This window comes from Tursiops truncatus, chromosome 3 (genome assembly GCF_011762595.2).
Source record: "Tursiops truncatus isolate mTurTru1 chromosome 3, mTurTru1.mat.Y, whole genome shotgun sequence".
In the NCBI taxonomy this organism is placed as follows: Eukaryota; Metazoa; Chordata; class Mammalia; order Artiodactyla; family Delphinidae; genus Tursiops; species Tursiops truncatus.
In genome coordinates, this window is record NC_047036.1 from 20,457,892 (window position 1) to 20,481,672 (window position 23,781).

Sequence of the window (23,781 nt, forward strand, 5' to 3'; positions counted from 1 at the left end):
TAGCCTGCAATTTCATTTTATTTCTGTTGCAATATATCCAACACATGTTATTCATCTCTATAGTGTCTGACATTTCCCTTTTCCCATTTTTTTCTGCACTTGAAAAAGAATTATGTAAGATTCATTTTTTTGGCTGTGTGTTCTCTTCAGCTTACTTATCTTCGAAGAGACGCAGTTCTTTCTGGGCCTAATCTTTTATCAAAACTATTCTGAGTAGAATTGCATTTATTTTTCTCTGTATTTATATGGGCGATTTTTGATAATTCTCATACATATTGTGTGTGGTCTCAGGGCTAATATTTTATATCCTGTATTCAGTACTTGGAATGTTTTAGATTTTGGGGAAGAGAGGAAATTAGGGTGAAAAGAAAATGAACACCCTGGAACACTGTATTCTAGAATATGTAAATTTTATGCAATTCATAAATTTTATGAAATTTGCATACTGTAGTTTCCTTAAGCCCAAGGCACACTCTGTTCAATTGTGACAGCACTCTGAATATTACCTAACCTTCATTAGCACTTTTTTAATGGAATTTATTTTCTCACAAGGCCTGTGTCCTTGGTCAGAAGTTCTTACCTTTATGCTCTCCTATAGACTGCAGTTTACGGATGATGTGAACATCAACAGAGTTCTAAGCCCTATTTTTGTTCCTTAGAAGCCAGCAAAAAACAATGTGGAATCAATTTCAAGACAATGAGGAAGTTAAATACCAGTCATTTCTAGTTAATTACTCATTATTCCATTTTCAATAAACTATCACACAACTTATAGGCATTATGGAAATGTTATCCTTTTGTTTTAGTGATAAGATTTCTTTCTCCCTATCATAGGTAAAATATAATGTGAACCCACAATGTTAAATAGAAGAGAAGATTTCTGTGTTTTCTCTAACTAGACATATGCTTCAAAGTAGGGGAATTCCTTTTATAACATTATGACTTGCCCTTTTATGACATTACAGTATGTTTTAGAAATGATTGAACATGGAGATCCAATCATACATCAATCACTTTTTTATTTGAAGTAGTTTTAGTAGTCAGACATCTCTTCATTATATGGTATTAATATAAAGAGCAAACAAACATTTTTAAAAAGAAAGTTATTTTAAGAAATTGGAAATAATGTTATCCTAGCAAATTTTTACAATAAAATGAAATTTTCCTATTTAAAAATTTAAGATCTTCTATCAGTTAATTTGTTTATTTTTATTTCCAAAGAAAGGAAATGAACAATCATTCACAAATATGGAGTATAAAGGGGTTGCTGTTTTTATATGTAACTGGAATAAATAAATTTTGGACCATGGATGGGAAAGGTAATGATTAAATAAGCAAAGTATAATTTTTGATAGAGAAGCATCCTCTGAAGAGTAATAAAATAGAGATTGAGAAGCTAGTGGAGTTTCAGAAAGGAAACCTCTGAGGAGGTCACATTTTATCTGAGTTTGTCAGTAGATATTTAGTAGATTCACATCTTTGGTACAGGAGTGTCTGTGAAATGTATCTTTAACATACAGACTTTGTAAATCATTGAATCATCACGGTCGAGCAAATTAAAAATGTACATATCAAACTTAATGTTCTTAAGTTTCATAGCCATTTGCATCACCACTTATGAAGGAAAATAAACTTGAGAGCTCAACTGAACTATACAAGGAGATATTTAAAATCAATCAATCACAATTTTACTGTTTAATTTTGCTAATTTTGCTAAGGGTAGTTCCCATGATAGTCTTAAAAGGGAGGGAGATACCTTTGGGTATTGGCATGTACCTTTATCTCCTAACCCCTTTACCCCTCCCTTCTTTCTACCTGAAGTTAAAGATGGATCAGCCATTGTGTGACTAGGAAGAATCAGCATTTGCCAAGGCAGGCTAAGCAAAAAGATTTATAAGTAAATCTGAAAATACAGAGATATTTTGTGGAAATAAAGTAAAATGAAGTTTGTTTTCAGAGGCAAAAACAAGAGAATATGCCTCTGGTATGGTGAGTAGAATAATAACTCCCCAAGATGTCCAAGTTCTGATCCCCAGAACCTGTGAATACTACATTACATGGCTAAAGGACTTTGCAGATTTGATTGTTAGGATCTTTGAGATCATCCTGGATTAGCTGGGTGGGCCTAGTCTAATCACCTGGGACTTTCCTAGCGATAGACAGAAGGAGATCTGACTATGGAAAAGTAGTCAGAGATGCAACATTGCTGGCTGTGAAGATGGAGGAAAAGGGCTATGAGTCAAGGAATCCAAGTGACTTACAGAAGCTAGAAAAGACAAGAAAACTGATTCTCCCCTAGAGCCCTCAGAAAGGAATGCAATGTTGCTGACACCTTTTTTTGACCCCACTAAGACCTGCGACTGACTTGTGCCTTAGAGAAGTGTAAGATAATAAATTTGTGCTGTTAGAAGCCAATAAATAAGTGTGTGGCAATTTTTTACAGCAGCTATAGAAAGCTAATACACCTGGTAAAACTTCCAAATGAAGAGCAGATGCAGTACTTCTGCTCAAACACAAAGAGAACTAAAAACAGAAAGCGTTATCGTGTAGTCATTCCAGACATATGCCATTTCCATCTCCTTCTCTGTCCTCCACTACATTTTCCAGGAGGTTTGGGGGTAAGAAATTTGATATTCACACTTGTTGGGAAAAGAAGAAAATGGCAAGGCTAAACTCCATGCAGATGATTTCTGGGGAGAGGGGACATCTAGCTGGATAGGATCAGAGGACATATATTTCATAGGGCTCTTCTTGGGACTGTCACGTATAGGTAATAGGTGGCTTATCTTGGAAGAAGAGACACATCCATGCAGTGAAATTGTTATAAACGTTCGGCGCTGTGTTCCATCACCTGCTGTTCTCTTCCATAAGATTTGTTACACAGCTGCAAAGATAGCCTATCTCCAGGCCTCATTCCTCCAAGGTAAGAAGCGAGATATGAGCCATGTTTTTCATGTCCATTTTGGCAGGATGGTGTTTATTATGGCTTGTTCACTACTGCTGATAACAGTAGAGTATCCTGCCTGCCCTCTCTGCAGCTTGGCCTGCTTCTAACCCATACTCCACCAAGCTACAAGATAGACAGATGTAGTGTGCTTTGAATTCTGTGCCACCTCCTAAGACTTTGCACTTTCATTTGTTATAGAAAAATTATGGGTTGATCTGAAATCCTTTTTATTTCATTTTTCTTATATTATATTGCAAATAGAAGATGCTGTTTAATGTTTATAGTATAATAAATTTCTGAGTTTCCTTGTAAATAATATTTCCTTCTTTTTGCTTCTTCTTTTGAAGTGAGTTGCAGGTAAGAGGATTTTTAAGAATGATTTTTATAACCACCGTCTTTTCCAGAAATTCAAGCAAGGTTGTCAAATTGTGCCTGTAATAGAAAAAGCAATTCCTTCTGTACTGACAGTCGTGACTTCCCAAATTATCCGAACCTCTCACCAGTTCCATAGGGAAAGGTGAAAATATCTGGACCAATGGATATTCAGAAATCATTAAGGAATATGTAACTGGGTCAACATGATAACCACGGTGAACAAAAATTTAGGTGGGAAAATAAAATGTGAAGAACAATGAAATGACGCAAATGTCACATGTCTTTTTTATGATGTATCTAAAAGGTTGACCAAGATTCAGATGACCTTTTATATGCATAATTACATAATCAAAATTAAATTTTTGTTATTTTCATGCTTCCTAACATTTTACTTTTAGTCACACTAAAAGCATGTAAGTTAATAAATTTTAGATATTTTTTAAATGTAAAAAGTACTCTAAAACATTATGCTGGGAATAAGATTATGCTGCATGTGCCTATAGATAAATATAAAGCATCTCCTGTACTATACCTTGCAAAGCTTCTAAAATGTATGTTATCATTGCCCCTGACACAAGCAATTTAATAAAATTCCAATATAGGTTCAAGTGAAATAAACATTGTACCAAAAAAAAAAAAAAAAAAGAACTGTCTAAAACAATAGCTGCTTTTCTAAAAACAGAAGATTATTGTCATCAGGTTTCACTGGTGATTAATGCTGAACAAGTTGTGGGGAGCATGTCTGTTTCAAATCCCCCTGGCATAGAGAATTTGACACCAGATGGTTTCATACTAACAAGGAATTAACAATTTGTGGGTTGTTAATTGTTTCATTATAAAAGTACTCTAGTGAAGTAAATAAGAAATTCATTTCCATGGCATATAGCTAAAGACACAACTGGAGAATAAAAGCTTCAGTAATGGCTGACATGTGAGGGAAAAGGCACGGCAGTGCTCTGTTTTATTTAAATAACTGCTTTTTGCTTTTGTTATTTTCCTCTTTGGATTTTTTTTTCAAATTATAATCACTACTACCATAATTTAAATATATATAAAATATTAATAAAATAATGCACTATTTTATTAAACTTACCTTCTTCCCCATTTTAAGCATCATCAATTTTACTTTTTGACATGTATTGAACAGCTATCCTGTGTCGTGCCTATTTGACGACACCGTAAATATTAGGCATTGCATTTGACCACGATGACAGAGACGAGAATCTGACTTCAAGTATTTTAAAAACATGCTGAAGATTTTTGTTATAATTACTTTTTATAAAATGCATAAATTACAGGAAGTAGAACCCTTAATGAAAGGCTAGGAGATACATTCTCAAATTTTTTTTGTTTCAGGACACTTCTGTACTCTTAAAATTTGTTGAGGACCACAAAGAATTTTGTATTATGGCTTGTAGCTTAATATTTAGTGCATGAGAAATTAACACAGAGATTTAAAAATATTGATCAATTCATTTTTAAAAAGCAACATTAATACAATATATACTAGCCTAAATAACATAACTTTCAAAGGCCACTGTTTAATAAAATTAATCATTTTTTGCTGCTTCAACAATAATAATTCTTTTCTCCCTCTGATTGTGTGGAGGTGAATGAGACTGGTAGTACAATTTGGTCTTCACTACTTGGTTTGTATGAAGGCACTAGCAGTTTTACCCATTATTGCTTCTGCACTATGAAATAAAATATCAGAAGAGTAAATAAAGCAAATACCAGTGTAGTATCATTGTGGAAATAGTTTTACCTCAAAGATCTCCTGAAAGCATCTTGGGCACACCAAGTGTACTTGGTCCAACTCTTGAGAACTGCTGTGCTACAGGAAATGAGATCTGAGCTCTAGCCTTGGTTCCATGTTCTATTTCTCAAGGTTATTGGGAAAATAAAATGTGAAGTTAATTAATGTTATATTAATTGCAAATGATTATATAAATGCAAGTTAGTAGTGGTGGTAGGAATAATACTGATTAGTTATTATGGATGACTGTATTGACTTGACACATGAAAATTCTCTGTATTATGATTGTAATAAAATCTTAAAACTAATTGGTTTTGGCAAATGTGCCAGATTTCCATTACAGTTTCTATTTTTTCAATAAATTTGGAACACCTTATTGTGGTTGGGAATTATGCAAGCATATGAGCACTTTCTCCTCAAAGGAGACCCCCAAAATGTTCTTCTACTGCTTCCTTTTCATCCTAGTCACAGGCACATGATCTAGGTTTAACCAATCAGATTTACTCAGGTAAAGATTTAGTTCAAACATGAGCTTCTTGGGGAAGGCACCTCCATGTTAATCAACTTCGTCAACAAAGGTAACTGTAGAAGCTTGTGGATCATGAAGAACTCATTGGTTGCATCATGAGGTTCCTGAAGAAGCAGCAGTGGTGTGAATGCTGACAGCATCACAGATTGCAAATCAAGTTAACATCCTGGTAGCAGTACACCCCGCGGACCTGTGGTGGTCCTGGTTGCGGTGGTGATTTCTTCAAGTAGATCTGCCTGTGGTTCTCGACACTGTATCTGAACGTTTACACTTAAACATTTTCTGGCAGTCATTCCAAAGATATTTTGAACTCCCCAATATTCTTTTAAATTATTTTATACTTAATTATCTAAAATCAAATTCCTCTTTCAACAAAGTATCCTGTCTGAAACATAATGCTTTGTGCTGGGTCATTCTTGTATTAGGATAAAATGCATTTCATAGTTGAGGTTTGGCTGGTCTCACAGGAGGAATTCTGCCTAAAATTTAAAGGCTGATGGGAACTCCATTAAAGCTACAGGAACTCCTGTGGTTTGTTTGCTGATTTAGGAGTTTTCAAAAAAATGAAAATATATAAATAATTGATAAATAGTACTACAGTTTGTGCCAGGCATCGGCTTGCTGTACTTAGAAGGTATTTATTGGACAGAGACTGACAAGCACTTCATTAAAGAAAGAGTCGCCTCAGTACTCAGAGATTATTGTTCAAAGGTATGAGCCCGCAGTTTTGATCGGGTTGAGCCTTGTTCTTTTTAAATTCTCTTTGTGCATAACATTTATTAATTCATTTTTTATTGATCTAACAAATTGCATTAGAGCACTTTCTATGTGTCTGAAATCAGAGTCCTTGTTATTTTGGAAACTGTGGGAAAGAGGTTCCCACTCCCACTTATTGAATTGCTAAATCTTCCCTCTCATTTCTTTCCAATTTCCTGTCTTTGGGGAAATTGGAGGGTGCTTTGAAGTATAATTTTGACCCAGTGTCAGTGTCAAGTTTTGTTAAGAGCGTCTTTGTTCTAACCACATGGTTTTTTTTGCGGGGAGGGGTAATAAAATAGTTTGGAATTAAAGTGAATGGGCTTAAATCTCACACACAGTTCATAGATATTCCTTCACTACATTCATAAACTTGTATCAATAAGAGGCAGTATGAAATAAAAAAATAATTGAATAAGGTCTTGAGAGCTGAAGTTATATAAGTATTAATTATTTTTATTACTAGTAAATTCCTTTGAGGGATTGTTATTTAAATAAAATAGCAAAGTTGCAATGATACATTCTAAATCCACCAGTGATGAAGCTTGTCAGAGTATGAGCCTTACTGGAACTCTGGACTGGATTTTGAACCTGATTTTACCTAGTATAAGAAAGAAAACTCTGTGACTCCTTAAAAGTACATCCAAAAAAGAGGGATTTTCTCTACTTTCTTCGTGTGTGTGTGTGTGTGTGTGTGTCTGTCTGTCTGTCTGTCACCTGTATGAAAGATGACAGAAGCAGATAAAGCTACTGGAGTTTCCTAAAAATAAAATGCACTGCAGAAAAGCTCTGTGATCTTACTAGGGTGCCAAAATATCAGTGCATCAGTAGGCAAGGGGATAAAAAGCGTATAAAAATTCCATTTCCTTAAACTCCACACTTTCCTGGAACAATGTACAGAAGAGAGCAGTACTGCCAAATAAGACCTAAACTTGAAATGCCAAAGTCTCTCGAAAGCAGTTTCTCAAAGATGATATTTTAGGGTGAAAGATTGGCAAACCTTCACTTCCTAGTGTTTCTTTATCTTATTTATGTGACTGCTAAAGCTGAAAATAATAATTTGGAAATTGGATTCAAACATAAGAAAATAGGGTATTTTAATCTGAAATATCAGACCCAAGTCACCTTGTGTTTTTCTCCCTAAGCCTGCTTTTAGGCATCTATCAGTTTATACATTCTAATTCAAACCTGTTCCTTTATAAAGTCATCATCAGCTCAGCAGAATAACTCCCTCTTTATCACAATTCCAGGAGCATTTATTTGTGGCAATTCTCACATGGCTGCTTTATAGAGCCCTGAATACTAGAATAATGGTTTGGAGTCCAGGCCTCACTTTGTCAGGAAGAATTAGCAGAATGCTGGGCAGCTCTTTACAGAATTTAATCTGAGATAAAGAATGTGACCAATAATTAGAATTTAAATCCTTTCCAACACGTTCTCATTCTTGATATTACATTTAACTCAATAGCTGTACCTTGTGGATCTTCTTCAACCTCACTATTTAGTCTAATTCAGCTATTGTATCCTCCATCTCAGTGCTTCCTAGTCTTTTTCTTTAGGAGTCAGGGAATTATGTGCCTGATCAGGCAGGTTTCCCCTGGAGAAAGATTACTGCCATTGGAGAAAGATATGTCAGTGGTAATTTGCAACAGCTATGACACATTGGTCAAGTAACTCAAATTCTTCATGTGGACGTGGTCTGCAGATCAAAGCTTGGACTAAATCATGAGAGTGTGGTGCATGTGTGTGTGTGTGTTTCTGTGTATACATACATAATATAAATATAAAAATTTGCATGTAAAAATCCCATAATGTACACATAATATACACATAATTTTATGTATGTATACATAAAATTTTAATTTTATGGGTTCTAGGGCACACAATAACCATGTGTGTAAAGTTTAATTAATTTCCAAATAATTAAAAATGGTTTTCATATTTGTGGTATTAATTGTTCACTACCCCCAAATCTCTCGTGTTTGACAGTAGATGAGCCATCCCCTTCTGATACATACCCTAAGAAAAATTCTCATAGTGTTTGACACTGCACTGTAATACTTGGTTCATTGTCTGCCTTCCCACTAGATATAGAGTTTTGAGGTCAGAGTCTACATCATTTATTTCTATTGCCTTGCAACTAGAATTTAACCTGATATATATACAGATGCCAAAGTTTAATAAAAGTAATGATTTTGCTATACATTTTGTTTAGGTATTAGTTTTCTAATTATATCAATGAGAGAAAGAGAGACAGAGAGAGAGAACAAAGAAATCCCTATAGAGATTTATTTTGAAATAAAATTTTGACTTATTAAGGTTTTCCTGTTATTTGTCTTTTATTTAGGGTATCATCAGAATTTTTTTTTTTACTGAAAGGAGAGAATCGGTCATGTGTGTTTACCCTGCACAACATTTAGTAGAGTCAGCAGGAATCAGGCATATGAGACTTCACGCTGAGGCTTTATTTCTTTTTCTCACTCAAGGGGGAGTTCAAATAAGACAGGCTACCTTTGTGGACATTTAATCATCAGTCACACTTCCTTTACATTTTCAGAATAAAACCAATTCTGTTAAATAATTTTTAACCCAATTATAAAACTCAACTGACCCTGCTCAACATAAATTATGAGTATCTCTAACTGTGGAAATCTCCAAAAATAGGTTCACCATTGTCTTCCCCTCTCTACCTCCGTTTATTCTGTTTCCAGTTGCTTTCTGAACATCCCTGTGAATTTTTACATTTGAACAACTGATTGTGCATATTTTAAAAAGAAAAAACCCTTCCCTCCTAGATTAGCTATGTTTCTTCTCTTTTCTCCATGCCTCTTAATGCCAACCCTGTCCTCTTCTCTCCACATGTTCCCCTCCCAAGCCCCACATCAATTGTTCTGGCTTAAGGCCTTTACTTCTCTTTGTCTTGATCGCCCCTCTCCAGGCAAACAGTTGCCGGGTACCTCCCTTCTGGATAAAAATCATTATAATTACTTTTCTCTTCATTACCTCTGCCAGTGTTCTTGCACAAGATCTAATTATATTCTTAAAATATTGAATTAATATATGTTAATTCTGAAGAAATTAGTCATTTTACTTTAAAAATTCAATGCAATGAAAGGCTTGCTTTTTCTTTTTTTTTTTTTTTTTGCGGTACACGGGCCTCTCATTGTTGTGGCCTCTCCCGTTGCGGAACACAGGCTCCGGACGCGCAGGCTCAGCAGCCATGGCTCACGGGCCCAGCCGCTACGCGGCATGTGGGATCTTCCCGGACCGGGGCACGTACCCGTGTCCCCTGCATCGGCAGGCGGACTCTCAACCACTGCGCCACCAGGGAAGCCCTTGCCTTTTCTAATATATAGTTATAATTAACATCTAGAATTTTATTGTTATACCTAAATACTTCTCCATTTTTGAGTTCTCTATGTTTTAAAAATAACAATATTAATAACTTGAGTATCAACATTATTAATGCCATCATGATTGACTGTAAAATGCCTTTAGACCCATTTTTTTTTCCTTTTCTATTTTATCAGCAGAAATCGTATAAATAAGATCCTGAATGAACCTCAACATGTATAAGAGATGAAGCCCTGAAAAATGGGGTAGAAGATACAGAGACTGCACTGCTATGATCTCCCTCCCTTGTTCCACAGGAAGGTGCCTACTGAGGGACCACCATAAAACATTAGGGCTCGAGGAATATGTTTCAGAAACTGTTGTAAAAAACTGACATTTCGCTAAAAGAGTTTTGGGTAAGCTATAAAACTATTTAGAGGTTATGTAGAAACTATTTAGAAAACTAGCTAAAACAGTCAATTGTTATTTGTAGCAGTTAAGTTCTATAAATTACCCACAAACACTGAATTCGCAAATACTGAACCATTGCTCCTAGAGGAAATACAAGCTTGGTTCCTGCGAGCATCTGGTCACAATATTTTCATCAACCAGCCAAACATAACCTTATTTCATGTGTGCTTCTGTTCAAAGACAACTTTTTAAATACACAGTTGACACTTGAACAACATGGATTTGAATTGTGTGGGTCCATTTATATGCACAGTTTTTTTTTCAATAGTAAACACTACAGTAATTGGCTTTTGAAATAGTAAATACTACTATTGTAAATACTACTATTTACTATTGTAAATCCTATATGATCTATGGTTGGTTGAGTCCTTGGTTACAGAACCATGGATTTGGAGGGTCAACTGAAAGTTATATGTGGATTTTATACTGCACTGAGGGTGGGTGTTTCTAGCCTCTGCTTTGGTCAATGGTCAGCCATATATTGTTGACTCATTAACACTGAACTCACAGCCAACAGCACTTTAACTCAGGGCTGAACAAATCTTATTTAACACATGCATTTTCTTTCTAAGGAACATCACAGCATTTTCGAGCTTTAGAACACCAGTTAGCACACCAGCTCTATGCTTGGGGGGACATTTTATACAAAGAAATCACCTAAAAAATGTACAAAGATGAAAAAAATGTAAGTGTCGCTCAAAATAGACCATGAAGAGGACCCTTATTTACTATGAGAGCTAACAAAAGAAGGCAGAGGCTCATTTTGATCAACTTCAACAGGGACTCAAATTTTTCATTGATATTGTGCATGTTCTCAAATGATGGAGAAAGAACCATGATTACTGATTTGGGGGTTCCAAATATATTTTGGTGAGTAGGCAAATTTGTAAATACAAATTCATGAATAATAAAGATAGACTGTAGTCAATTTCTTGTAACAGGAATGAAAGACAACATATTCGATGCAGACATATCTTCAATGTGACTCCGCCTTAATGAATATTATCCAGCTCCTTAAGAGGATGCAAAGATAGCCATTTGCAGAGGAAGTAGAAAAAAATTTCTTGCATGCTCTCACTAGCATCACCTTGAAGTTTTTCCTTTAAGTAATATTGTTTAATAACAGAATTAAATGTTTTTTGAAAAAAATGAGAAATACAAAAAATTAATTCATGATAACCTGCAATCCAGAAATTAGAAAAGTCAATGATAGAAACTTTATTCTACTTGCTAATTTAAGGCTATTATAAAATTTGGATAATTTTTTTTTTCACCAAACTTCACGAACTGAACAACTTTCCAAAACATAAGAACTTTAAAACAGAATTTTTGGTAGCTACACTGTATTGCCTAATATGAATAAACATTATATTTAACCAGTCAACTACTTGTGGATATTTAAATGCTTCCTATGTTTTGCTGTTTCAAAGGGCTGTGATGAGCAATCTTGAACGCAGATGTTTAGTGTATTTTGTCTCTAGGATGCAGTCCTACAGGTAGAATTCATGCTATATCAATCAAGGTCCCATCAGTAAAACAAAACTCATGCCAAGTGTTTCTACTACAAATCTACTTTCAATAACCTATTTGAAAGATAAATGGAGGGAGATCAACTAGGTGCTTTGCGATGACCTAGAGGGGTGGGATAGGGAGGATGGGAAGGAGGGAGGCTCAAGAGGCAGAGGAAATGGCAATATATGTATGCATCTGGCTGATTCACTTTGTTGTACAACAGAAATTAACACAGCATTGTGAAGCAATTATACTCTAATAAAGATGTATATAAAAAAAAATACAAATGGAACAGTGAAGCAACTCAGAAATTAGCAACATCTTGAAGCTGCTACCCACCTGAGTTTAAAGGGTAAAAGAAGAGACAGTGTGGCTGCCACCCAAAAACTGAGGCTGGCTGCTGGATACCAGCTAGAATCACCACCTGACCAGCACAATGGTGATCTGAAGCCACAGATATTTTCAGCCAGATACACTTGCTGCTCTCTTTGTCTGCCTGCAATCTCCCATCAATGTTTCTCTTTGGTTCAACCTCCCTGAGTGAAGTCAGGGAAGAATGAGGGACTAGATTGACCAGAAAACAGGTGAGTGACTTCACACCACTTCAAAAGTTTTGAAAAACCTGAAGGATTTTTATATTATGCATTTAACCTTATTACAGAATTACTCAAATGAATGGTTAAACCAATTCATAAAATCCCTTAAGTAGTGTAAGAGAGTCCATTGCTCCATATACTTACATTAATTGTAAATATTATTTTGTGATTTAATTTCCAAATTGGTGGACAAAAAGCCAATCTCATTTTTATTTTCATATTTGTTCGTGATTACTATTGTGGTTTAATACTTTCTCTAATTTTTTTAGACTATTATCTCTCCTAGTAAAGTCTTTCTAGCTATCTTCACATGGGCTCTGAAAATTATTGTTAAATTTGTTCATAGATTGCTGGTATGAGCAGGAAATTGCATTTCATTTCTATTTTCTAGAGCGTTATTATTTTTAATTATATTTTTAATTTGAAGAACATCAGACCTCCATAAAATTTGCAAAAATATTTCAAATAGCTTTTATAATTCCTTTACCTAAGTTCATATATTTTTCCTATATTTCACCTATACTTTGCACATTTACTTTATTATTTTTTTCTGAAAAAATCAGCAAGTAATTTGCAGAGATCAGGCACTGTTTTCTTGAATTCTTGTGCATGCATTTCTTAATAATAAGGACATTCTGATACATAGCTGCAGAACAATTGATCAAATTCAGGAAATTTAACATTGTTTAAAACTATCCAGATTAAAATCATGCTCATTTTAAAATACTGTCTTTTATAGCACCCCATTTTTTTCCATTCAGAAACATGCATTTTATTTGGTTGGAATGTCCTTCAAGACAACAATGTTTGTGAAGTGGAGAGGACATTGCTTTGTAATATACCCCTCAATTTCTCTTTATCTCATTTCTCATGATTATAATTTCATTTTATTTTAATTTTGCAGCATGCTCAAACATACAGGAATATTTAATGAACTATTAGAGAATAAATTATCCACATGATGCCCTATTACCACCCAATACTTGAGTGTGGAGTTTTCATAACAGAGATATTCTCCTATAGAACCACAATACAGACATCAAAATTAGTAAAGTAATATTAATACATCTCTACCATCTAATCTTCAGAATATATTCATTTTTTGCTAATCATCATTACAGAAACAGATCCAGTTCAGAATACTGTGTTGCATTTTATTCTTTGTTTGTTTTATTCTCTATCTGAAATAATTCCTCAATCTTTCTTTGACTTTCAGGACCTTGACATTTTCAAGGGTTAATGGCCAAATATTTCATAGAATGTCCTTCAATTTGGATTTTTCTGATGTTCTTATGATTAAATACAGCACAAGTGGTGATGGTATGTTTTCTTTGTGTTCTATCAGGTGGCACATCAAATATGACCCATATTTGGTAATGGGCACTTTGACTATGTGATTAGGGAGGTGTTAGGTTTCTATACTATGTAAATATCAAATATCACTTTATTCATTAACTTATTTATATTAATGTGGGCTCATGGATTCCCATTTATCAACAGATTATAATTGGTAACTATTATTAGTTATTTTGCTGCCCATTTTCTCCCAGATTTGGCTGACAGTGAGAATACCTTTACGTTAGCTTCTGTGCCTTTTTGATTTGTTCCCGTCATTCTCATCTAATCCCTGAAGGCCTTCAGAGCAAAAATTGAAAACACAAGTTAGAAAAAGAAATAGCCTCATTACCTGAAATCCTGAAATACAACACCTGGCAGAACATTTTGAAAGGCCTTTAGAAAAAAAAAAAAAAGGCACAACCCAAATCCAAAGTAAACTATAACTCTGAAGATCAAACATTAAGGTGGCCCACTTCCTATCCACCTGTTGGCAATGGTACTTGTAGAAACTATAAGGGACACTGTAAAAAAACTTAGTCCCATTTTACAAAAGGAAAATCAAGACACAGGAAAAGCCATTAATTCAGATCAATAAAAGTTCTCCAAGGAAGGAAAAAGCATCCAATATCAAACTTTATCCTTGAACACTCAAGGTGAATTAACTAAATATAGAAAGTCAATCCCATTAATTCCTAGAGGATACAAGCACTACTCTTTCTACGTTAATCAACTTCTTCCTAAGAGTACACATACCATACAGGCGGTAGGTATTTCAAATAACCCACAGATTTTTATTTATCTCCAAAACCTTAACTGTAAGTCTTGGCCATTAACTGAAAAAAAAAAAAAAAAAAAAAAAAAAAAGTCCTCCTGTTCTGTTATTCCACCCCTGCAAACTTAATGAGGAAAGACTTTGTAAATGGAGTTGCAGTGTTAAATGCATATTAGGGGGAAATTTTTTTCAAAATTCCAAAGGACACCTCTATACATGATTAAGTTGTGTATGCTCTGATGTATACCTTAGCCTTCTCCATTATATTTGATGCAAACTCCATATAAAGATTTAATACCATACCCGACACTCTATGGGCTAAAAATCCCATTGACTTAGGAAAAATAATTGGAGCAGAAAATTTTAATGTTCAGACTTATTCTACCAAACCATTACACAAAATTTCCCAATATCCCTTAAAGCCAGAAGCAAAAGAAGAACTCAAACCTATAGTTGGAGGGTTTATATCTAAAGACTTTCTAACACTCTACACAGATCCATATAACCTCTTCCATCTCACCAGTAAAGAAATCAAATGGACAAAGATATAGATAAATTTGTTCAAGACCCCTGAGTCATCAACAAAATTGTTATCCCTCTTGTCCCAGTAGAACCTAACCCAAATCCAACCTGTCATCAACTCTTCCTGGGGATTCACTATACTGGACCTTTGACCTTTCTTCAATGTGATTCAAATTAGGACAGTCAACATGTTTTGCCTTCACCTGGGGAGGATAGAAATATACCTGAACAGTCATGCTTCGAGGGGTTCATTGAAGCCCTCTCTTATTTTCCAAGATCCTCAATCAAGATTTAAAAGATTTAAATTATCTTTTTGATTGAGTTCTGATTTTACATATATACACATACATACACATACACACACACACACACACATATACACACACACACACACACACACACACATAAAATCTCCTACTTTATTTAGAAACAAAGCAACCTGAAAAATGAAAATTAATTTACTTGCTCTGAGCCTTGGAAGAAAGTTACATAAATCACAATTTTGATGAAACAGTTTATTATTTAGGAAATTATCTATCTAAAGAAAGAAGACTAATCTCTCCTGTTAATTTAAATACTATCCAAACTTATTAGAGACCCCTCACAAAATGACAGTTGACAGGGTTTCTAAGCTTAACTGAGTATTTCAGACAATGGGTATCAAATTTTTCTGAGATTGGGGCACTTCTTTATGAAATGACTAAGTCCTTAGTAAGAATTTCCTGGGAGCCCAAACATGGCCCAGTTCACTCTCTCAGGGACACATCATATCCCCTCCTATGAATTAATAACTGGAAGACCCATGTGTTTAGGGATTTCACTTCCAATACTAGACTCTGCCCTGTTGAATGCAGACATGGCAAAAAATTGCAAGTGACTTATATACTATTCCCAATTATATCACCAACAGGTTGCCTTCCCACACACTCTTAAGTACTTCATCATGATCTTCAAAGAGGAGATTTTGTCTATTTGAAGAAACATCCAAGAAAATGTGGTGGAACCTCATTAGAAGGTACTTTATCAGGTACCGTTAACAGATAGAGCAATGGATTTCCAAGGAGCCAATCCTTGGGTTCATATTTCACAATTAATGAAGCAATTCAGAATTCCATGCAATAGAAAAGCCAATCTAGCAGGTGACCTCAAACTGAAGATTCTTAGGGATCCTCTAAAAGCAGCCAATCTTTAGAAGTAGATAACTGACCCAAGACTTGGAACAAGCTGTTGATCTTGGATAGTAGACAGACTTTATCAAAGACACAAGACCAAAAATTCTATGTAATTCCTGTTTTTGTTTTTCATCTGCTTTCTTATGATCACTCTTCTTTATATTTTCTATAGCCCTTGATATTTGTCCACTCCTAACACCCTTTTCCTCCTTTCTTCCCTCTTTAATAACTAGGTCAGAAAATGCCCCTTCTAGTAGCATCATTAGACAGTAGTCACTGTCTTCATCTTACTCACTGCTTTATATGCTATCCATAGTTATATCTCCATGATAAAAACCTCTGCACTTCCAGTCGTATCAAACAAGACTATAGGAAACTACAGCCAACTGTGGTCCCACTTGCACCTCCATGGACAAATGATCTCAAACAAATTATCCCTTGACATCTCTAGTATCTCCCTCTTCCAGAAAAAAGAACCAATCATTAGAGTCTATTGATCAGAATCCAAGTAATTCTAAATTTTAATTCAACAACTTTCATTGGATGATGGATAAATTACCTTCTATCTGGAAGAAACTATTTGAGATCCAAATATGTAACCCTGCTAATCTAAAGTCCTGGATCAAACCTTGTGTATTAACTCATTTTTCCTGGATTCCCATGTGCCCCTGCCAGATATTACTTCCTTTGCAGTCAGGCTGCATAGCCTTGTTTGCCTCAGCATAATACCTAATACACTTTAGGAATAGTATTTTGAGACCCTTCTGTGTATAGAGACACAAATTTTATAAATCACCTATACTGGAAATTCTGACTCACAAGATAGCTCCAAAATGAGTCCACTCTTGATTATTTCAGGTATAAAATTTGGAGGAATTATTGACTCATTATTTATACAAATAATAAGAGAAGTGTTTCCAAGGATAGATTATAAGACACTTGTCACTAACTCCGGCAGAAGTTATTACTGACACCACCTCTTTCTTGGATGACATACAAATCAGTATCATGGGCGCAAGTAGTGACAGACAATGCATTCCTCTAGATATATGTTGGCTAGGCATGATGATATACATGCAATTGCTAATAATTCTTACATCAGTGAAACAAGCATGTTAGAAAAGGGTATACATTGCTTTAAGGAAAAAGTTATTTGACCCTCTTAAGTTTTATACTCAGGGCCTATGTAACATATAGTCTTGGCCTGGACTGGGCAACCGGGCTCCTCTTTCCAAACTATCTTACAGATTCCTACACTGGTGTCTCCCTCTCTTAAATCAGTTTCTGATTCACCTCACTGAGCTGCCTCCCCAATTCTGCTTGAACTTCTAGATCCTATTTCAGGTGCTTGCTTACCTGTGGGCATTCTTCTAATCAACCTTGGGTCTCAAACACCTAGCTCCAGGCTGCTGTGGCCTTTCTCTACACCTGACTTAATCCTATGTAGAGGCTTAAGAACTGAATTTTTCAGAAGGAAAGGGAAGTAAAAAGAAGAAAGTGACTAAAGAAGAGGAGATGGAAGATCCAAGTTATTCATTTATACTAAGAATGTGTAATACTGTGTGATACTGTGACCTTCCCGTTCCCAGCCGCTGATAAATCTTAGGGACATGGGCAGTTCACTTTCTTTTATAGTCCCGTCACCAGCTTTCTGAGCCTAAAGAAATGTCTCTACACCCTATAAACCTGAACCTAGTTTATTCTGCAGGGTGTTTCATCATTCTGTGAGTACCCAGAATGCCTCAGAGTAATTTCTTTATGCTTCCTTGCCCTATCTCCTTCCAGCCTAAGCAAACTAAATGTCTGGAATGCTCAGCTCTCCATTTTTCTCAGGGATTTTTGTAGCTGAAAACCCAAACTGCCCCAGATAGAGGTTTCTCAAGTCTCCTGATGTGCACCTAGTCTTTGGCCTACTATCCATGTTCTCAATGAAGGACTATAGGAAAGAGTAGGTGGATAAGGGGACATTCACTCCGTTGCTGGGACCTCTCAGAAATTTAATCTACCCCATCAGTCTTTATACAGTCACATCACATGTCACCATTACATTTTATGACAGCCATGACTAGTTTCTCTGTACTACCAAATATGGTAGAGTCCTCCTCCTCCTGTAGCTCTACCAAGAAAGAATCTTCTTACTCTCTCTGTGGTCTCCTCTCTCTTATGAAGAGTTTGCCATTGCTAGAATTTAATTTATTTATGTTTCTTTGCATCTTCAGTTCTTTGACATGTGAAAAACAACATATTATTTTCCACCTCATTGGATTTGTATTGGTGATTAGAATTAGAGCAACAACCTCTTATATCTTCTATAGCCTGCATAAGTAGAAAAGTAAGTTCTCATTATGTTTTTATTTATTTTTCTTAACTATAAATGGATTTGTAACTGGTTGCCAAACTCAAGTTTGTTTGGCAGATTCATAGCCCTAGTGCTCAGCATTGACACTGGCATTTCTTTGTACTGTAAATTTCTTGGTTTCTGCCTTGTGAATAAATTCATTCAATTCAGCCTTGCATACTTTGCCCTTTATGGTCACACACCAGTTCTCTTACATACTGTTCTTCAAGCATTTTCTATTCATATTGCATTTTTTTCTGTCCTACAAAAACATTTACACCATTATCTGAAATGTTCTTTATCTTAATCTTACAAGCTTAAATTCTGTATGTCATTCAAGAACCAATTCAAATGGCAACTTCTCCTACCAGCCTACCTCGATCACATACACACAAACAATAAATTATCTTGCATCTCAATTTTTATTAAACTATTTTTCCAGATCTAATACATATATAATTTGCCTTTTGAAAATCATTACACTTTTATGTTTTCCAGCTTTATTTTCCTTATTAGACCTTACATTTTTAGGAGAAAAATATGCCACCTTTACTTTTCTATCTTCAAATGTTCCTTGAATATAATGAGTAAAACAATATTACTGAGTGCATACATGAGAGAAAGAATATTTGAATAAACCAATAATTTATCTCCTTACTAATCTTTTATGAACTGTCCACCATCTGTCACTTATTTAATGTTTGTTTGCTACATAAGTATATATCTATTTATATTTGTTTTCTGTCCACTTTTTATTATATCCTCATCAAGAATGAATAATGCTTTATTTTATTTGTATGTGTTCACAAAGTAGACTACAATAAATGTTCTATAAATAGCAAGAAGTCAAAATAACATTTATAATGTCATAAGTTAAAAAGAAATCTATATTTAAGGATATTCATTATAGTCATCTATCCAAAGCTGTGTGAAGAGTTAAGACTATTATCTAGAACTTAATTATTTTTTAACGCATGCAGTAGCATGAGTACCTACACATGCTGAAAATGTTATTTGTGAAGTAAGAAGTGGGAACCACAAATTATTGTAAAGGAAATAATCCTGGCCAGTAAAATATACCTTCTTTACGTAATTAAAAAAATCAGTATTAATAAAAATGCTAAATAGACACAACATAAGGGCAGATTTGGAAGTAAAGTATTATTAAAATAAATTATCTGTGTTTTCTAAACTATTTTGGGGTTATAATTTGCATGATACTTCTATTTTTTCATTTTTAAATAAATATATCTCTCTATATAGCTAAATTTCCGTAACATGCATTAACTAATATAAAAGAAAGGAGTTAAATATAACTGTTCATTTGAAAAACCAATTCTATAAAGTTTTGTGACACACATCTAAAAACACAATATTTCATAGACAAACACTGACACAACCCATAAGTTTCTCTACCCAAAGATATTTTCTCAGATGCCAGATCACATGTGAAATATGCATGTAGTGGAGGTAACTACTCTTATAGCTTCAAAACATGACTAAACATTTTACTTCTGCAGGTAAGGTTTGTTTAACATATAGGATTATTAAATCTCACTAACATTTAGATTAGTGAGATTTTATTTGCTTTTATTTACTGTTGGCTATTATATGTAACTTTGTAATGGCTATTTTTTATTCAAATTATTGCCTACATTTTGTATTAGGCAAATACAAAATGTATTTGCTGATTACATCTGAATAACAGATTCCTAGACATAGAATTATATTTTTTAAAGATTCTTCATGTATTTTCCAAAATTTCTCTCTGGAAAAGATGCATTGATTTAAACTTCTGACAAAAGCTTTCAAAGTGTTCAGTTCACTGGCTATAGTCAATTTTAATAATTAGTGTTTACTGATAATTATTGTAAATTTAATGAAAATTTATATGACATATTTGGAAATTTAAAAATGATATAGCTGAATATTTTTAATGTTTATAGAACATGTGTCTACTTTTATAAATTAAGTGTTTATAATATTTTCCAACTTTTCTAATAGAGTTTCTTAATTTTCTTATTTAACAATTTTCCAGAAGGTACAGGACATGTTCACTGCAAAAATTAAAATTTTTTTTTCTTTAATGGAAGTTCAATATTTTGACTAAAATAAATTCCTGTCACCTCCCCATTCCAGTCTCTTGAAAATTGCACGCTCTGAGAGATAACATAACAAGTCAGCAAAAGCAGGCTTTTATCTGTCTTTGTATTTTGCAAATTACATATCATACAGCTCAATGTCTTTTTCCAGCAATACTTTTCTACTCAGAGAGTTGCTGATGATGTTGATTTTGCTGCTACTTGAGAGAAACAGAAAAGAATTCTTAATCTTAAATACTTACACTAAGTTTCTTAGGTCTCTTGCAGAGACCCTAACCAAGGCTCCTTTTCTTTTAGAAATACTTTGATATCACTGATGAATATTTACCATTTTTAGAAGATTCCCTTCAAACTCGCTTCTTTTCAGCATGAATTTGCTCAGTCCTCGGTCATTTATTTGATTTATAATAGTTGCCTTACTCAACCCTCATATTTCCATATACACTAAGAGTTGCCCATTATTTTGACTGACTCCTAATTTTCTCTAATATTTCCTGAAAAAAAAATAAAATTATTGACTTATGTAAAAGTTATTATTATGCAAAAAAGTAAATAAAGGTATATCAGTGAGGAAAACTAGGATTAAGCATAATGTAACTCTGGTCTATCTAGTTAAAATTTATACTATATATACTTGTTTAGTGTGTCAGCACACCATGTCAGTCCTAACAGCCTAAATTTATGCATGTGATAGCATAAAATTATCTTCTTACCTTGTATATATTCTATAATATATCTGTAAGGTAAGAATGTTTTTTACATTTTAAAACTTGTTTATGGAAAAAGAATATATGACAGAGGCTCTATGTGACCTGCAAAGCCCAAACTAATTAATATCTGGCCTTTTACAGAAAAAGTTTTCCAACTGTGGTAGATAGTATATGTGGGGCTTTTAACCAAGTCATGATGGCATTGTATCTTCATGATTTAATTTCCTTCAACTCTGCACCAAAAATGCACATATAATAAATGAAATATTAACAGAGGATTTAAATAGAATTCTCTAAAGTCCATATATCTATGGAACGATAACAAAACATAAGGTTAAAAAAGGCTGTCTACACAAAGGCAGTCAAATATTTAGCTCCTGCTGGCTAATAGACTACTGTATGTAAGTCAATAGACTACAACCAAGCTCATGGTTTGAAATCAAGGAATAGCATAATGCAGCCCAGATCATAGAATGCACCTCAAGAAACATCCTCTGACTACTGCCTACATTATGGATTTGATAAAGGTTCGTAACTAGGTAGAGGAGAGGAAATACCAATTCATTGCAAAGAACTGGGCCAAGCTGCCATCTTATTCAGTGTCTAAGGATTAACTATGAAATATCTTGATGATTTTGGGGGATAAGAAGACAGCCCCACCAGTATAAGACTATCTTCTGACTTGGTAATTCTGGATAGAAGAAACCACTGGACAGTCAGACTGAATATAAAGACAGAGAAAAAAATATAAAGAAATTAAACTTCCAGTAAAGATGAAAGAGAATGAAAAACTTTTCAACACAATTCAAAACAATGCATGCTAAAAGGGAGCACTGACAAAATAAAAGATTAATTCTTAATTAAATGAAAAAATATATAGGAATTTAAATGATTTTCAAATAAGTTTGTTGGAGATCTTCAAACTCATAAAAGATAAACTGTAAATATTGAAAAAATTAAGGATTATGAACCAAAAAGAAGAAATGAGATAAGAACAGATTTATTTTAAATAGAAAGAAAAGAGGAACACAATTAAGTAATCTGAAATAATAAATAAGGGTAGAAAAAATAAACTCAATATATGGGATAAAATCTAACTTGAGAATAGTAGAGAGATAAATTAACTCATTGAAAGATGAGTTTTTAAAGAAATTATATCATAATGCTGTCAAAGCAATAGAAAAAAATATGAAAAACTATTAACAGGCATGGAGAAAAAAAATGGCAAATTTACACCACAGAGCTTTGAGAAGAATCTATAAATAGATGAATATTTGAGAAACAATATTTTATAAAATAATGACTGAAAAATATTCCAAAACTGAACACTCGACACATCACAACTGAAAAGGACATCAAGTGCCAAGTAGCATGAATAGATGAATGAATGAATAAATTAGAAATAAGAATTCTATCATGGTTCATTCAAACAAGGAGAACCATGGTTAGTGATATAGATTAAGAGATTTATTACAGGTGCTAGAATGTACATCTTGTGGGAGCTGGTTAAGAAATCTGTGCCATCTCTGCTTTTATGTATGGGTTTAATGCTATGGGCCACAAAGGGCAAGGGTCAAGAAAAGGATCTGGACCTCAACTGTGAAAGAGTGAGAAAAAAAAGATAAACTATAACCTGTGAGGTTAAACTGGACTCCATATCTGACTTATACCACCTCCAACCATAATTATTTGGGTGACATGCAGGACAACCTAGCATCCTTTTCCATGGAACTGCACATTCATATACATTTGACCCAAGCCAACAGAGAGACCCTATAGAAGGCAGAGCCCTGAGGGCCTGGGTACTGCCCAAGCCGGTAAGGTGAACTGGCAGATCCACAACTGCACAGGGCTTGGTCCCCTACCCTGAATTTCGTACAACAAAAATGGCTGTCTCTTTACTGCCTTTCAAATTGCATTGAAATTTATCTTGTAACTAACCCCAACCTAGCACAAAACAGGGAAGTGTGCTCTGGCAAGTGTAGTTTCAGCTTGGCTAGGTTGACAGTGCCACCTCACCACACTGCACCCTTAAAAAATTTAAAGTCAAACTACAGGATATCAGAGACGTAAGAAATCTTAAGATCTGCCAGTCACACATGATAGACAATTTAAAAATGTATGAATAGTATAATGACAGCAGAGATATCATCATAGACATATAATGTCAATAGGTTATGGAATAATATCTTCATGGAGGTAAAAAATTATTTGCCTGAAATCTCAGAAGTCAACCAAGCTATCATGAAATAAACATGTTTCAGAATACTCAAATGATAAGAGAATTTATGACCCATATACCCTCTCTGAAATAATGAGTCAAACATGTATTTCAGCTAAGAGAGAAGTGAATACAGAAGAAAAGTTTATGCGGAAAAAATAATGGTGAGCATAAAATGTAGGAAAGAATGTCTTCCTTTTAATGAACTATTGAGTATAAATACAAGAAGCACAGTCAGAATTATAACAAATAACAATGAAATAATAAGTTTTCCAGTTAACCATTCTTAACTGGTTCAGGAGAAAAATAGATATACAGATTAACCTTAGAT